We start from the raw sequence: 19,145 nt of genomic DNA, 5'->3' as shown, positions 1-19,145 counted from the left end.
AGAAGTACAATATTGCCAGATAGCTAAAATAATTATTTACGTCTTATGCTGAAAACAGTGAAGCCCGCAAACGCAATTCCGACTCAGCTATTCCGATCAAACTAATGAGAACCCCATGTAAACGATAAGTTCCTTCCTTCCGTATCGTAGTACCGTAGATTTTATTTCATTTTATTTCATTATGCTGAAAACAGTGAAGACTGCACGGAATCCCTTACCGCATGTCCTTACCGTGTACAAAAACTCACCCCCGAGAACAACTGCGTTCTTTTAATTACATATTTACTCACTACATCGGTTTGTGTGTGTATGTGTTTGGTTGTATCTACACAATGTTGCCATTGATATTTTTGCTTACACACTTTTTCACACATCCGCGTTATCAGTTACAATTTTTCATTGTTTAATAAACCAAAGCCAAAAACCAACAAATGCAAATAGTTCATTTATCTATAATTAACATTATTCAACAGTATTTTTAAGCTATTTTAACAAAAATTATAATTTTTCTAAGCTTATTTTGTAAATGATTTCGAAATGTACTGCTTGGCAACACTGTGTGGTGAGAGAGCAATCAGCTGGGTCGGTATTACGGGATTTTCTTAACACTCGTGAAATAAAATCTACGGTACTACGATACGGAAGGAAGGAACTTTTCATTTACATGGGGTTCTTATTAGTTTGATCGGAACAGCTGGGTCGGAATTGCGTTTACGGGCTTCACTGTTTTCAACATTAGGCGTAGCATACACGAGAATTATTGTTTCAAACTTAAATTACAAGCACGCAATGCTTTGGATGGTCGACAATGATGAATATAAAAACAAATTTAAAAAAGAGAGCCTTTTGATAAGTTTCTTTGAATTTATAAACAAATAGATCCGAGAGATTTTTTGGTTCTGCAGGTGATGACTATTTCAGTTCCTTAAGTAAATTAATATGCGAAAATGTATATATTTTCAAGTAAAAATCTTGAGACCACATTCCCTTACTTTTCTGTTCAATATATTCCTCCTCCAAGCATTCATCAATAATTAATATTTTCAAGAATTTTTTTGCATATGGATAAGTATTCGCATTTTCTTTGAAATGTTTGAGACAATGTTACGGCAGCCATCAACCATGTTTGCAAACATGTAACTTAGGTTTGAAACAATGTTCCTCTTGATGCCGTGCTTTAGGTTCTTCCCGACTGAGAAAACTATACGTTCAATTAAATATACGAAATAACAGAACGAATTTATCAATTTATCAAATTTATAGCCTAACAAAATCTATATAAAGGAATTAATTTTAATGTACTATAAGTGTCCTGTACAGTTACGTTCTTTGATTTTACGTTCTATTTTTGTCTTTTAATTTGTTTACAAGTCTGGCTTGTCAAAAAATAGTGGAACTGAAAAATATGTACAGAAAACTTAATGACTGAGATGCCGTCGTCAAGGAAAGAAATGAAAGACGGTAATAGAAAAGATGACTGAAAAAAAACTTGTTGGTAAACGAAAATCCACAACCATTTACCACTATTGCCTAAATTCGGATATGAGTGATCGCTAAGAAATTGTGAGTGGAGACCGAAAGTTGAATTTTGCCTGAAAACGTGCCCATGCGAAATGCCCATAGGGAAATGCCCATAGGGAAATGCAAATACTATCTAACTGGCAGCCCGAAAATGCGCGCCATCTGTAGGCAGTTTTTGGATGCATATTTCGCAGTGGATTTTTTTTTGATTGGGAAATGGTATTTTCCTAAATATTATATTTCATTTGAAGTACAGTGTACTCTCTCTTACGCGGACACTTAAGAGACTAAAAAATGTATCTGCTAATGGAAGGTGTCCGGTTATAAGGAAAGTGGGAAAAAGTTAATAATATGGGATGGGTTGCTCCCTTGAGCGGCAATAAAAAAACATAAGAATTTGTGGTGTGTACGGAAAAAAATTTTCCGCCTAAGAGAGTATCTACACTGTATTTGAAAAAAAAAATTGGTTTAATGTTTTTATTCATTATTTTCATATACAAATGTGCAAAACTATTACTACTTTATTTCTGTAAAAAAACCATTTATAAAAGCTCCGTTAAATATACAATTTTAAAGTACGGTACTCATTTCTATTTTGTTTATTTAAGTGCATAGTATTTTAGTTGCATAAATACTTGCTTCTTTGCTTTTTATATGGTTTTATTAAATTTTATGTAATAATATAATATAATATAATTTTTGTTAAAAATGTGGTTTTATTATATACCTATAATGGCATTCACTGTTATATTTATGCATAATAGCATTTGCTGAGAATTACTCTTTTTCCACAGTGTAAAACCGACGTGTTGTGTTGTGTTGGGGGGGGGGCGGGGGACACAGCGGCGTTGGTTGGAGCTCGATTCGCGCCTGTTGGTTTGCAGTTGAGCGCGAACAACGAAATGGAATAGGTCGTGCTAAATTTTGATTACAAAATTGATGTTAATGTTTTAGGTTTCTAGAAATGCATGCGCTGAAGCTAATGCGGAAAGGAGATAATCATTGTGAGCGCGTGAAGTAAAGTGAATTAAAAACGAAAACAATAAAATATTATCGTGCCTGAAAATCAATTATAAACATTTTTCAATATTAGGTGTGCTTGCGGTGTGATAAATGTGAATAGTTGTTGTTGTTGTTGTAGCATTTGCTGTTATTTTTGTTGTAAATGTGTTGCAGTAACGAAAGAAGCAAGTGGAGATAATTATTGTTGTCAAAACGCTTATAAAAAATATTAGAAATACGTTATTTGAACCAAAAATATATAAAGCCCCGCGCTGGGTACTGCTTGCGCGGAAGCAACCCATTTCAAATTGCGATTATGCGTATCTTCAGCCGGATCAATTCAATTTTACCACCCACCGGCAAATTTCGTTAATGGTGGGACAACAGAGACAGCGCCGGGCATTTTGCTAAAACGGGGAAACGACGATCCATAAGGGAGCGCGCACATTCATAAGCAGTAAAAACACACAGCTATAGCGGGAGGAACAACCAATAATAAAACTAAATTTTAAAAATTTAAATTAGTAAATAAACCAACAAAAAATTAATTTGCCGTTTATGCAAATTCACCGCTTCGTTATAAGCTTTTTATTTCTTTATTTAACTTTCGTTTGAACCACCACATTCGTATATCTCTGCTGCGCGTCGGAAGCGCAATTACCGCGCGACCCTAATAATTCCGGCACTTTGTTTATCTGCTGCTTGCGCTGGTATGAATCCTTTTTCATAATAAGTGACAACAATAACAAAAAACACATTCTTGTAGCACACAAGTACCGCTGGCAGTTCGTATTACATGAAACTAAATAAATCAGCTGTAAAGCATGCGCGTTGCGTTAACATACATACAAACATACTTGCTTAACTTGCCAAATGATACCTGTAGCATTTGGATGTGTGTGTTTGTGCAAACCACTTTGCAGCACAACCGGCTGTGCGCGTTCGATCACCTTCTGTGCACGTGTGTCGTCGTCGATGGCAGTGGTGCTGGTGTCTTGCTAATTTAAGCCATATTTTTCATAACTTTATGTTCTTGATTATGCCCGAACAGCGCGCCATGAAGAGAAACCCATACTTCAGCAAACGCAAGCAATAAAAGCGAGTGATAAACGTACGAAGAAGCGGCAAACCAACCGCGTCGATAGTAGCCTCGGCGTAGTGTCTGCTTAGAAGTAAAACACGCTCTCAACAGATGTGGTGCTGGTGCAATTGTTGCTACTGCTGTAGCAGCCGGATATATATATGTACATACGTATGTATGGTTTTTGTTGCAGGCGATCGTTGCAAATCATGCGTATGCCATTCTGAGTGCGCTGTTTGCATTTGTGCGTATGTTTACCTACTTGCACTCGCACATATATACACACATACACATACATATGCTGCGTTACTGTCAGCACATTAAATATGTCACTGGGTCGTGAGCGGCGCTGTGGCGCGGCTTGGTGTTGCTGACGCGTCATTGATTACTGGGCGCTGAAAACCTGCTTTGAATAGAAACATTTGTTCGATTTTCAATTCATTTTTTATTTAATGCTTTAATTTTTTGGACATGTTTGAGCCGCTTGCTTGCATTTGTAAGTGGATTAGCGGCAGTTCGGTAATCAGTGGAAAGAGTAAAACCAAAAGAGCGTTGGCAAAGCAAATGAGCAGGACGCAGGCAAATACATATGAACGTTCATATATAAAATAAGCAATTTAGTGAAATTTGAGGAGCTGCGAGCCCTCTCTCATTTCAAACGTTTCGCTCCAATTAGCAATAATAAAAAAAGTATTTCTCATAATTATTTCAGCCGCAAAAGCCAACAATAACGGTGATTGTGCGCGCAAACCGAAAAATACATAAATATACTGCAAATGTATGTAATATTTATAGAGGCAAAGGAAGCTCAAGTGTGGCAACAGCACCCATCGTATTCGTATAAATTTTAAAACGTACATACATACGTGTATGTGTAAATGCTTGCAAAGCATGCATAGGTAAAAATGCAAATGATTTAAAAATTAGAGAAGAATATCGCTAACAGCAGCATGCGCTAAACTTACTACAACAACAGCAGCAACAATCAAAATAGGTTTAGTGGCAATTAATGAGATAACCCCAACAGTAACAGCAATAAAAAACTTAAATACATACATATATACGCACATACTTACGGGCGCGTTAAGTTACCAAAAAAATTGTAGATCTCTTGTTAACAACAAAACTTATCTCAACCGCGACAACGATGTATTGATGTACATATGTATGTACGTGCGCAAGCGCGCGCACTCATTTCGGTCTACTCACTGCACAATGTGGTTCTCTGTGTGTTCTGTGCGCGCTACGTCAGAGCTTACCTTTGTGCCCTATATTTATTTCTAGTAGTTTTTATTGCTGTTTCTTAATTGTTAAACCTACTTATTACACCCGTAGCTGTTAATTGTTACATTATTCGTTTTTGTCGCGCCGTCAAGTCAAACTCCGTCCACTGGGACGTTATTTACTCATCAGCGAAATACGAATGGGAGTGCGAGTACGATCGGGCCAGAACGAAGCTTCAATAACGCTGTCGTGTACGCGCGATGTTGTGCTTTATAATAATATATAAATAATAATTTCATACTAATATTTTTAATCAAAAAAGTTTTATTAGCTGAAGTATATTTTTGCCAAAAAAAGCAAAAATATGAATTAAATAAAACAAGATAAAAAACTAGTGTTGAGCGGCTCTTGAACGCGGTTCTCCTCGAAGCTGATTTTACGCATATGTACATACATATGTATGTGCATACAAATATACAAGTTTATATGGACAGTGGCTGCGCGAACAGGTAAGCAAATATACTCAACAGAGTACACCAATAACAAAAAAAAAGAAGAAAGCAGAGTAATATTTATAAATTGTATGCGCATATGTACATAGGTGTGTAGTACAATACTTTTTTGTTTCACTTTATTTCTAATTTTATCATACATACATAATTGAGCCAACACATTTTTTTCATTAGCACACAAATGTTATTTTTAGTGAAAGTAATTGCGGCTGAGTTATAAAAAGCTGGTTAAACTAATGATATTGGACTTTGCTGACAATATTTTCTTAATAAATAAATATTTTCTTAATTAACTGACCTTTTGCACACTAATTTCTTAATTCTCTCAGTGCATATTTTTTGTGGTGAGGCTCAAAAATGTTACCCTGAACCGCTTTAATCTTGGTCTTATCGACCGGTTCAGCCGATTTTCACAGAGTTTGATTTATAATTATTCTCCAAATGATGGTGAAAACTGCATGCAAGCATTTTGAGTATAAGTCACAGGGTATCGCTTTTAACGCATTGGAGGTCAATTAAAAAACTATTTGGTTTTTAGGGTATTTCTCGAAACTAAGTTTTCATTGTTTATGTGCTTACCTCGAGAATCATACAATATTATGTGACTGATTTCTATCCCAGAGTAAACTGTTGACATTATTATATTACTTCATTAACGGTTTTTTTGAGCTCAAGGACGAGTTGTCCACTCCCAAGCCCGCCGAGAGGGGGGATCGGGGACTTTTTACCCCGGGCCCGGAGTTCTCAGAGGGGCCCGGACTACGTATTTATAAGAATTAGACATAATTAGGAAGGGCCCGCATTTGCAATTTTCCCCCGGGGCCCGGATATGCTCTCTATGGCACTCCAAATCGATTCGTTTTGTAAGTGTAACAGCAAAAAAAAAAAAATACGTAAGAACATTTTAGATTGCTGCTGGAGTAACAATCTTGAGCCAGGCATAAATACGGGCAATTCAGAAAGCGAAGACTCGCCTGCCAAGAGAAGGATATCAGACTTATAATCTTTTCGGAGGCAAAAAGCGCCTAAACTAAAATGAAAAGTTAGGAATAGAAAAGAGAATATAAAGAAATAATATGTTTTTATGCAGCGCTACTACGATATATGCAATCAATCGTGCTGGAACTTGATATACAAATAAAAAATAAATCTTTCAATGATATAAAATAATAAAGCAGCGCAATGACGGCGGCCGCGTAACCTAATGAGTTGATGCGTGACGGCCATTCAAAAGTGCTCAGGTTCGAATCTCCGGGCATGAAACACTAAATGAGAGAAACAGTTTTTTCTAACAGCGATCGCCTCTCGGCTGGCAATAGCAAACCTCCGAGTGTATTTCTTCCATGAAAAAGCTCCTCATAAATACCATCTGGCGCTCGGAGGCCGCGTAGAATTGGGCCTACAATTTTCCATTTGTGGGAAAACATCAGACGCTCACCACAAATTGGCCAAACAAAAAATAAAGGGTGGAAGCGCCAATTCTATAAACATATATGTATATGTATAATACAAATGATATAATTGATTATAAAGATAATTAAAATAGAAATTCTTTGAGTTGGGATGCCTACATTGTATGCCAGTAGTACAGTAGTATACATATACATATGTACATATGTATGTTTGTATGTATGTATTCTATATTTTGTGAATAATCATTGCTACTTCCCAATGATTGTATTTTAATTTATTGCACCCAAAATTAGACTATTCAGGCGAGTATCTAGCAGCTATAGAATGCGATAGCGTATGCAAGCATTGACGTAGCTTTTTTTGGCGTACTCGTATTTCGGAGATTTGAATGACGCAGACCTTTGTCTAGCTAGTAAATAAATATGCAATATATTTTTCTAGTACCTGAAATGCACAAAGTGTACTAGAATCGCGCGATACCTACATATGTATATATAAGTATGTATGAGCATATACGCTATGGCTCGCACACGGACGGGTTACAAACACCCAATAAACGCTGATATGCTGTACTCGCCTGAAACACGTTCCACAGCGCTTCCATAATAGTTTAGTAACGGTTCCAAGCGGCTGATTTTGACGGTCTGTTTATTTTCATTCACTTACTTTTTTCCCCGATACTTATGAATACTCCACATCCGTTATCTTTCGCACTGATGAGACTGAGGCTGAACTGAAGTTGCCGTCTGTCATGTGGTTGCCGCTGTTTATTCTTTTCAACCGCACATACCACGTGTGTGTATGTACATACCTACGAACTCCGTTATATCATACTTGCATTTGTACGTGGCCATAATGAGTGCATTGCCAGGCGTTTCCATTGTTCTGCACAACAAAAGTCTTATTGTTTAACGCAGACTTTTCCATTTCTATACTTGCAGGTATGAATTAAGTTCAAGTGTTTATTTAAGCTTTTACCCATGGAAATTGTTGAATTGCACTGTCCCAGACGAAGCGTAGAGCTTTTCCATTTTATCAAAACGGTGCCAGTCAGTGTTTTCAAGTATTTTGCTTCCTCTTCAGCTTTTTCTACTTCTTGATTGACGCAGTAATCGCTTCCAGGTATTACGAAGTGCAAACAGCGGCGGTGCTGCGCGTAAAGAACATAAAAACTGTGAGAATTCATGGGTTGATAAGTGAGTTGCTTAAGTACATATGACGGTGGTCGTGATCGGATGATTGCGCGCCTGTCAACCGTCGCTTCTTCAAAAGGTAGTCATGCAATCTATTATGAAGAACATCGGAATAAAGTGGAATATACGTAGTAGTCTGCTCAGTATCGACAAGTTTTCTTTCAATCTTGATAAAGGCGCATTAGTCCAGTCAAAAGAAGATTTAACTTAGTAATTTTAGGAGTATGCGAGTTTATGGTTTTATTATGTAAAGCCCATCACTGTGAACTTAAGTTTGAGTTTTCGGGGTCGGGGGTTGTGTCCCGCGGCCGCCATCTTGGAAATAAGGGTGCAACTGGTTTTTGCGATTATCTCGTGAATTTCGAAAGTTACGAAAATTTTGTAAAATACTTTTTTGTAGATAATAATGTTATCTACAACTTTCATTCAAAACTTTTTATTGTAAAATTAATAATAAAAAAGTTATAAACAAAATTACGCGAAAAATTAAGGGATGAATGGTTTTAAAGCGTAATAACTTTTTTTTTATTGATTTTATGGAAAATATACATCAGAGCTTTTTTATAGAGCATTCTTTTGTGAACATTTTTATCTATAAGTTTTTTCCGCTATCTTTATTTAGTCGTATGACTTTGAGCTGCTAAGCGGAGCAACCAATACATTAGCGAAGCGCGTACATGATTACACAGGCCGACAAAATTTAACCAACATTCGGCCCCAGAAACCAGACTATATATTTCCGAAGGTTTATGATGCACTGAATCCAAATCTGGCCTCAGAATTGCTCTATCAGCTCTGGTTTTCGAGATATCCTAACCTAAAAGTGCAAAAAACACCATTTTTGCCCATATTTGAGGTTATGTAGCCTTGCAGATGTTTTCTTTCACCAAAATTAAAGGATGACATCTTTAAATACAAGCCTTCTTTTTTCAAATGGCGTTCTGTTTGCTCAAATATCATTTTTTTTCGCAGAGATATCGCATTTTGAAATTTTCATGTTTCGAAATTTTCCTACACCTGAAAATAGATTAAGATAACATAGACATAATATAGTCGATTACTAGTCGCTTTAAAACAATTCATCCCTTAATTTTTCGCGTAATTTTGTTTATAACTTTTTTATTATTAATTTTACAATAAAAAGTTTTGAATGAAAGTTGTAGATAACATTATTATTATACAAAATTTTCGTAACTTTCGAAATTCACGAGATAATCGCAAAAACCAGTTGCACCCTTATTTCCAAGATGGCGGCCGCGGGACACAACCCCCGACCCCGAAAACTCAAATTTAAGTTCACAGTGATGGGGTTTACATAATAAAACCATAAACTCGCATACTCCTAAAATTACTTAGTTGGCTATTTTTTTTGTCTCTTTTGACTGGACTACATGTAAAGTATCTGGCGGCCTTCCTCAGTAAAGTTTCTGCTGAAGTCAGATCATTTATATGAAAAATTCAGCAGTTTTCAAATGGGAGTTGTCTCTGACGTCGTCTCACTAGGTAGGAAATTTCATCAATTCTTCATCAGGTTTTACATCGGACTTATGCAAGGAAAGAGATGTTGACACTGCAGGTGGCATTTTAATTTCACTTCTCTGTTCGTCTCGTATTCCTCATTTCCCCTTTCCCCGCTTGAAGCTATTGCACTAACCGACTCAACTTCTTCCAATCTCTTGCGGAATTCTCGTGTAGACATTGATTTTTTATATGCCTCAGGTTGGTTCATGTAAATGAAGCCGAGTAATGAAATTTTAAATGATTGACTTTTGCCACAGCACCAATATTATGAAGTCTTGTTTTCGATTTTTCAAACTCTCTAACTTTTTTTTGAATTTTCCACCGTCGTTTTCTTAGCAATTATAATAGGTGGCGCAAAATTAATCATCCCATTTTGTTTTTGAATAAGTTTTTTACTAAATACAAAAAAAAATATTTCCAGTGATGGGAATCTTTATTTTGACCGTTGAGCGCTCCATTGGTTGTCTGTTAGGATACTGCAGCTGTAAAATTCACAAGTGTCAAATATAATTTACAACCGACTGCTGCTGGTTGACTAATTTTGCGCCACCTTGTGCATACAAACAAATAATATTTATATTAGCCTCTAAGTATCCATTAAAATATCGAATGCTAAAGTAGCATCAATAAAATTTAAATCAGTGACTGCCAAACAACTTTCAGTTTCAATTTTATTCGTAACAAGTCACCGATCACTGGCCAGTGCTTTTGAGTTGGTCACATTAGCTTGTTTCATTCATTGCCACTGTCGCCCATCGAGAACTACAATGGACCCGCACCTTCGCTGCCTCCTCTACTTTTGAAGAGTGAATTCCGAATTAATTTTGAAGAGTGAATTGAACTGCGGGGCGTATTTGCGCACTCTCACAGTTTCAGGTGAACAAAACTGGATTTTCCACAATTTGCTCATAAAAATTATTAATATTTTATTAATGTAAAAAGACTGCGATCTTTGATCGAACTCGATACCTTAGCAAATATTTTCATATCATGAGTGAGTGCTTGTGAATTGAATGGGTTGTAACGCAGTAAGTGACGACTTTTTGTTGGTCTGCTTACTGCGGCTGACGGAATAGTTGGTGATATACATAATTGACAGCTGATTAAATGTTGCCAATGCAACTTTACACCTGCTATGGAATGCTCTCTGAGTGCTCTAATTACCTTAAAACCAAATTGCATTTAGTCACAGACAAATTTATTGTTGTTGTGGGCTAAAATTAGAATGGCGCATTTCCAGGTGCTTATTAATACAGGGTGGCTGATGAAAGCCGCTACCAAAAAAAAATTTAATAACTTTTTTTCTTTTTAAGTTATCTGTTCCATTTTTGTTTTAATTTGCAGATTGATCTTTAAAATTTATTAAAATGGATAACTGGGACACGCAAACAAGAATTTGGATAGTCCGCCGCTATCACGCACTGGAGTCCGTAGTTTTGGTACAGAGAGAGTACAGGCGGATGTTTGGCGGCGATCCCCCGAGCAGATGGACCATAATGAGACTGGTGAATAGTTTTGCTGAGCAAGGAACAGTCGCAAGAAGGCCTTATCATCGAAACCCACCAGTTCGGACGGAGGACCCGATCGCTGCTGTAGCTGCAGCTATACAAAGCAATCCAAGGGTTTCAACAAGAAGCTTATCTGCTCAACTTGGTGTCAGCCGACAGTCTTTGCAAACAATAATGCACAAAGATTTAGACTTATTTCCCTACAAAATTCAAATGGTTAACAAACTGAATGCAATAGACTTGCCGATTCGCTTGGAATTTTGCCAGAAGATCCTGCAAATGGTGGAAGAAGACCAAAACATGTTAAACTGCCTTTTCATGTCTGATGAGGCCCATTTCGATTTAAACGGCAATGCGAACAAACAAAATTGTCGAATATGGAGTACTTCTAACCCACAGATACTCCACGAGACGGAATTGCATCCTCTTCGCGTGACAGTGTGGTGTGCGGTTTCTTCACGCTGTATTGTCGGGCCTTATTTTTTTGAAGAAAATGGTCACACCGTTACGGTTACTGGAGACCGTGATTTGAAAATGCTGAAAGAATTTTTCTATCCAGAACTACGCCGAAAGAGAATTCCTTTCAACTCTGTGTGGTTTCAACAAGATGGGGCAACGTCTCACATAGCCCAGACTGTTATGGCAGAGTTGCGACGAAAATTTCCCAATAAACTGATTTCAAGAAACTCCGAATTTCGTTGGCCCCCCAGGTCGCCTGACCTTACTGCATCTGACTTTTTCTTGTGGGGTTTATGTAAACAAGAAGTTTATAAAACAAAGCCAACAAATTTGGATGAACTAAAACAATCCATTCGGGCAACAATTGCGGCTATTCCTGTCGCAACTCTCAAAGCAGCAATGAACAACTTTTTACTAAGATGCCGCACTTGTGTCAACGAGCAAGGGGGGCATTTAAATTCAATTATTTTTAAAACTAGTTAAGCTACATTTAATAAAAATTAATGACCTTCAACTTGAAAAAAAAAAAAATGAATTCCATACACTAAAAAAAAAGTTATTTGAGTTTCTTAATGTAGCAAAATTCATCAGCCACCCTGTATTTCTGTGAGACTAATGAGCGCAACTATAATTTTTACGTACCTATGAGTACGCTTCATGTTGTTTTAATTTTTGGCTGCTCCATTATCCATATATCCGAAGAGCGAGTCATAAATTTAATTGACCATGAGCCTCATATTTACTTCCTCGGAAAACTTATTCTGAGTAATGGCTTGGAATTTTTCGCAATAAATGTGTGCATACGTACGTACTTATTTAAATACATGCATAGTTGCATACATATTTAGAATGAAGCGTTGCACTCACATCCCAGCTACGGCGGTGCTGACGAATTTCTCCTCGGGTCGGTTAAGCCAATGTTGGTTCATAGTGATAACCGCCGGGATATCTCACGGGGGAAGTCACAAGACCCGTGTAAAGTGCTGATACACGGCAAGCAAATTAAAGATAGATAAATAAATATATGTAAATAATAATAAAAAATAAACGAATAAAAAGAGAAATAAAAAAATTATATTTTTACGCATTACGTGCCAGTTGGGGAGCAGCATTGCGGATTTACCTTTAGTGAATTTATAAAATAAAAAAATAAATAAATTGGTTCATTCAAATAGTTTGCTTATTATAGTATATGAAATTGTCAACTTCATTTGATAAGAAATTTATCTGCACTGATAATGGTCTCGCAAATTGTACCAATGTGCCTACGTGCCCACTTTGAAATAAGGGCTAATTGTTGTTGGTCGCATTGAAAGTGGGGGTGTTAAAAAATGCAATAGACGTTTAGACTATATTGGAATATTCTATGAATCACTATCTCACTTTTCTCAGGTAACAACCGGCTTGATGAGATTTATCGCATGCTAAGCAACAGAATGTGAAAGCGCTGCCATTCAGGGAAGAATAAAAAGGAGTACTTCAGTGAGTTGATGGCTCCCGCTCTTGCTTGCGGTCTTAGCAACCCACCAGGAGAATTAGCGAGAAAGGGTTGTCACTTATAGTTAGAGGAATGTGTTTGCGAGTTGCAAGGTGGAACTAACGCACATTGTGGAATAATTACAAACGCTACCAAGATTGGGGTTGCCTTTTTAGAGAGATAAAAAATATAACAACTCGAACAGCCCACAATTTGAGGTTTCTGAATAGTAAAGGACCCTGGACCCACAACTCACTTTATTGCATTATTAAGTTTGTAGGCTGAGTATTAAAGAAATAATAAAGAAGGCGGAGCTGTATTTTATAGGCACTTAAGAATAGGCTTACGTAAACTTTTCCACCGAGTCGAAGGACAAAAGCCAACAAGTTGAGAATGACGATGAATCGATATTTCGGCGTCTTTTTCCACACTTCGCCCTTTCTTTCATTGTAAATTTCCGCAATTTGTAAGCGTTGTTCAGGCGTTAAACGATTCATGTCGACTTGCCAAACCTTACTGGAATAAAATATCAGCGCAGTTGCCCTTTCTCTGCTGTCAAATCATAGTTATCGATATCGATAGGTCTCATGCGGCTAAAAACACCCGATAGCTGTTTCTCAGTTAAAAATAATAAAAAAAAATGTTGAGGCTTTAGGAATGTAGTTTTGAGATCTTTTGATGAAAAAATGTTCAATACAACGGGCAATATTGTATTTAATCCTAAGAGGGAGAGTGAAAAAAAATTTAACTGGTTTTTGGTTGCTTATTGGGTCCTTGGAAATAAAACAAAAAAAATTTAAATATGTGAAATTTTTGGGTCCTTGGAAATTAAAGAAAAAAATATATAAATATGTGAGGATATTTCGTCTTAAAAAACTCTATACCAAAATTTTTAAAATTGAACAAATCTCAAAACTATAAACTTTTGCTTTGTTTGTTTTTGTTCTTTGTTTCAGTTCTTTATTATACGCGATGTTCTTTATGTACACATTGTCCAACTTATTGGAGCAGTTCATATAAATTCGCTCCTGATAATCAGTGCGATTTCGTTTGTAGTTCTATAAAAATGTTAGAAGTGCTATACTTTACCAGCAATTTTCTATCAACCTTAAGTTTAGGCTTTCCGACTACTGCTTTCTAATTATTTCAGGCAGTGTTAGGGATCATCTGCAAACAAGCGTCTGGATGTGCGCTGGTATGGAAATCCCACTGATATGTGGACCAAAGCTCAGCGATTTTGTTGGGAATTCTCGACAAGGCAAGACTCCCGCTTCGATTAAATATCTCTATCTACCTGCTAGCGGTTATCACAAAATCATAATTCAATATTCAACCCACAAGCGCTCAGAAAATTTACTGCTTTAACTCCGAAAATTTCCAATGTATCTTTTGCCAATATCTCAATTCGCAATTTTTGTTGCGCAAGTGTAAAATTAACGAAAAAATACAGTGAAAATACAAAAGCTTACTTGCTGCGCAGCGTTTAAAGGCAGTTTTGTAAATCAGCTTTGTTGTTGGCAGTCGCTTAGCTGCAAGGTAAACCTGTGTTTTGTGGCTCAGCGGCTAATTTACTTTCAACTTCATAATTCAATAAGAAATATTTGCGAGTACGAATGTTTTGGAAAAGCTGACAGAATAATTGACTTGTTGTTGTGTTTTGTGTGGAATTTATTTTATTGGTTATTAAAAATATTTGCACGTACACAAATTGCACGCTTTTTTGCAATTAAATTGCGCAAAATGAAATGAATGTCGTTAATTAACGTTCCGGTTAATAATGACACAAATTTTACATGCATACATGCATGCGTGCACACACATATATTATACATACATGCACTTATTCATGCCTATTCTTGCAAGCTGGTGTATGACATCATTTAAGTCAATGAAATTTAGGGCTTCATTGATATCTGTAGGCCATGAGGTCACCAAAGAGTAAAGAGACATTTTATAACGGTGTACCCTTCGTGTGCTAATTTGCCACGAATAAAGTCACATCAAGACTACATACACACATACTCTTTCCTATTGCACCACGAGCTATGTGGGTGGTCTTTAAATTACTCCGATCACGTCTTCATATTATTCATAATCTTTGAAATACTCCCTTAATAGAATGACAATAAAAATTGTATTGCATTACGAGTACAGTCAGAAATGACGGCAATGGTGATTTGGCTATGCAAGAGTGGTGCTGCGAACGAATTGCACCACAGCTGCAAAACCTCAAGAACTATCAAGACTCAGCACCGTCTTATAGCCGGATGTATTTGTGATGACATATCGGCAGGTCTAAGATTCAACGCACAGTGAAGAGAAAATGAAGGTTATTTGAAAGAAATCTCTTTAAAACAGGAATAGTTTGGCCAGAGGAAGACAATGAATTCCCTTTAGACTAAAGGTAAGGAAAATCACTCATGTGAAATTATTAGTGGTACCCATCTCTTTTAAGGGAAAATCCAGTTTCTTTAATAGTTGGGCAAAGATTACCTTGACATTTTAGGCTACCCATCCGAAGATGGTATGAAGCATACCTCCTATTGCTTGATCGAGAATAATCCTCTTTGTATCGATCCCACGACAGCCGGATCCATATTACCGGAAAGACCTGGCCAAGAACTGTCTCCCCAGCAGCATTCCCCGTACATGTATTTGGATTATTTACGCTGCTACAACAACAACAACAATTCTTCTCTTTATTTAACACGTTGGCTGCCAATGTATCACTGGTGATCATTTCAAAAACCTACCCCCAGGTGCCAATGTATCACCGGTGATCATTTCAAAAAACTACCCCCAGGTGCCAATGTATCACCAGTGATACACGCTTAGACCCCTAGATTTTAGGGGATGGGACCCTAACGGACGGAGTTTTGGGAAAATTGAAAGTTTATTTTAAAAGAAAAGATATTTTATTTCATAGTAAAATACAACGTTTTGAAATAATAAGAAATTAAGAATGAGAAAATTCAATTCAATTCTGGAAACAGAAAAAACTATATTTTTTGTTTTTAATTTTCATGTAGTTGTTGAAAATGTTTAAGGCATAGGTATGGTGACCTCCGACATTGGGCGCACTATGTTGCCACTAGTTTGGGCTTCTTCCTGGCGGCTGACGACGAGTTTGTCGTCTTTAATTCTGAATAGCACAGGCCGCAACCATGTCTCTTGCGCCTACCATCCTTTGTTGCTTCTGTCGACGTTATTAAAAAGTGTTTTCCCTGCGGAGGTGAGCGCGCTATTGAAGCGCTATCTTTTCCACTCATGAAAAGGATAATGCTTTGACGAAAGTCAGATATTTGCATTTTATAAGTTTTTGACACTGTTTCAGAGGACTGGGCATTATCTGCGAAGTGAATGAATTTGAGCAAGATCTGGAACCGGTTACGAGCCATAACTTGTGGGACGAATGCGTTTTTGAACAATGTGCTTGGTTTCCAATAGTCAGTTATTGCAGGGTATTTTACCATTCCCATATACATGACTATGGCCAGAAACTCCATGATCTCCTGGCGATCAGTATCTTTCCACATATTCATCCTACTGCTGCTGCGAGTACCGATGCCAGTTACTTGAGAGTTTGCATTCCTATTTGTCTCTTCAACAATAATATCCAATATCTCATCGGTCAAAAACTTTCTGTAATATTGAAATGGCGTACCGGCATCATATTGCAAAACCTGGGGTGGATTGGTAAATTCTTCTAAATTCTTCAAATTCTCTCCGGTAGCAGGCGAGGTCTATGCTGTCGTAGTTTCCGTCTGTTCTTCATCAGCAGTATTATTAACATTTGTAGCACTAACATCGAAGTCTTCATCAATACTGTCATCACTCCTTGTATCACTGCCTGAATCTGGGATGTACTCATCTTCATCTGGACTAAAATCCTCACCACTAACACTGGAATTTTCCATTGAATTCAACGCGTCACGTATTTCCTCGGAATTCATAACTTCACAACTTCACTTCACTATATTTCACTGTAATTTGCAACCAACTGCTCGCTATGAACTCAAGTTTGATACTGATTTATTTTGATTTACTTCTTTGAAATGTGATCACCGGTGATCACATTTCAAAAAAAATAAGAATAGTTTGAAAAAAACGGCAAGTGGTCACCGGTGAACACAGCACAAAAACGTGCTCATACGCGTCAGTAGCGTGACTTTTATTCCTGGTAAAAATATCTCGTTAAAATTCAAACGGGAACATGACTTTTTTTGCTTGGCACGTGGGGGTAGATTTTTTTGTGATCACCGGTGATACTTGGCACCTGGGGTAGGTTTTTTTTTGTGATCACCGGTGATACGTGGCAGCCAACGTGTTAAACGATACTTTGCATAGCGCAATTTGCTAACTTAAATTTTTAGATGGGAATGATTATCCCAAACTAATCATCCAATTTCGGTTTGAATAACATTTTTGCCAAATAAAGAAAAATGATATATATCTTATATTTATTTATTTATTTATTTATTTATTCATTTCATCAATTAAAGTATAACTTAAATAGATTACTAATACTAAGGCTTAAATATATATGGCAAACAATACTGTGAGGTACATTAGTCACAGTTCAAAAAGTGTATCTCCGATTAAGTTTTGATTTGAAAGTCTCTCGTGAGTTAGAGAATATATTCAAATGTTTGCATAATTGGTTGGACTGTCTTATACAACGTGCAAGCGCCTCATTTCGACTAAAATTGGTCTTGTGATAAGGTAAATGGAACATATTGCTCAGTCTTAGGTTACGAGTGGAACAATTAAAGAGTATTAGCTCCAGCAAGAAGTGATATTTGATATGATTCGTAACTATGTCCCTTGTAAACATTACCGATGAAGTTTTTCTCCGCATTTCTAAAGTTGGCAATGCTAACAAAAGACATCTACTTTTATATGCAGGCAAACGGCAAGGCCAACGAAATGAATGAATAGCAAATCTAGTGAAAGGTTTTTGAACCTTCTCAATTCTTAAGGATGAACCCATATAGAATGGATCCCAAATGATGCTGCAATATTCGAGGTTTGATCTCACAAGAGAAAAATATAAATTCTTCAGCGTAGAAATATACTGGAACTCCCTTGAATTCCTTATTACAAAGCCAAGCATAGATCTAGACTTGGCAATCATAAAGTCTATATGTTTAGAAAACGACATTTTCGATATAAATATGACCCCCAAGTCTTTCTTTTCATAAATTTTTGTGAGGGTGGTAGTGCCCAACTTGTAATCGAAATCAATCGTAACTTTTCGTCTACTAAACGACATGTGCTGGCATTTACCAGCATTAAGAGGTAAGGAGTTATCATCACACCAAGCTTCCAATCTTGTTAAGTCTTCTTGAAGTCTTATGCAGTCAGTTACGTTCTCTACCCGACTGTAAATTTTCAGGTCATCTGCATACATCAGACAACGTGATGTCTCGAAAACGTCTGGAATGTCATTAACATACATTAGGAGCAATAGTGGCCCAAGATGGCTACCTTGAGGTACGCCTGAGGTAACTTTGATGGCATCAGATTTTATGTTATTTATACGAACGAATTGAGTTCTATCTGTTAGATAAGATGCAATCCACTTGAGTAAGCTAGGATTAAGACCAAATGAACCCAGCTTTTTAAGTAGGATACTATGGCTGACTCGATCAAACGCTTTCGAAAAATCGGTGAATATGACATCGCATTGTTGGCCTGTTTCAAATTGGTTTAAGACATAATTTGTAAATAACCCTAAATTCGTAACAGTAGATCTACTCTTAACAAAGCCGTGCTGGTTAGGCGATATGAGATTTGAAATTTGGATGAAAATCAAATCATAAACTAGCTTTTCAAAGAGTTTAGGTATGCAAGAGATTTTGCAGATGGGGCGATAATTCTGGACTTCCGACTTGCTTCCAGACTTATGTATCGGTATGATAAACGATTTTTTCAAATTATGTAAAAACTCACCAGAAGCTTGTGATTTATTGAAGATAATCGTTAATGGTTTTGCCAGCGATGTAGCACAGTTTTTTAGCACAGTTTTCAAGCCATCTTCTCCAGGAGTTGGGTCATTTGCCAAGGCCGATAGACTCCTGAGTACATCATTAGATGAGAGCTGGAAACCTTTATTTGTTCGTGAGCTGTTAAAAGAGGTATCATCTATTCCGGTGTCGGATGGACAAACATAGACAGATCGAAAAAAATCTGCAAAAAGGTTACTAATTTTTTGAATGTCCGACAACGTTTCCC

The 19,145-nt window shown here is 36.9% G+C and overlaps 1 protein-coding gene across 3 annotated transcripts in view; it reads left to right on the top strand.

Annotated features, from left to right (window-relative positions):
* Positions 1 to 2,418: 2,418 nt before the first annotated feature.
* LOC128859320 (serine-rich adhesin for platelets-like) overlaps positions 2,419 to 19,145 on the top strand; it is a 73,861-nt gene continuing 57,134 nt past the window's right edge. Inside the window, exons 1-2 of one of the 3 annotated variants that reach the window (XM_054096260.1) lie at positions 2,419 to 2,525; positions 5,151 to 5,337. The gene's annotated coding sequence lies outside the window, so the exon portion shown is untranslated. The remainder of the gene's footprint in view (positions 2,526 to 5,150; positions 5,338 to 19,145) is intronic. The other 2 variants (XM_054096261.1, XM_054096263.1) reach the window with 2 other exon arrangements.

Source organism: Anastrepha ludens, chromosome 3 (genome assembly GCF_028408465.1).
Source record: "Anastrepha ludens isolate Willacy chromosome 3, idAnaLude1.1, whole genome shotgun sequence".
Classification (NCBI taxonomy): Eukaryota; Metazoa; Arthropoda; class Insecta; order Diptera; family Tephritidae; genus Anastrepha; species Anastrepha ludens.
The sequence above is the reverse complement of the archived record's forward strand: the minus strand, read 5'-3'. Positions and strand labels throughout refer to the sequence as shown.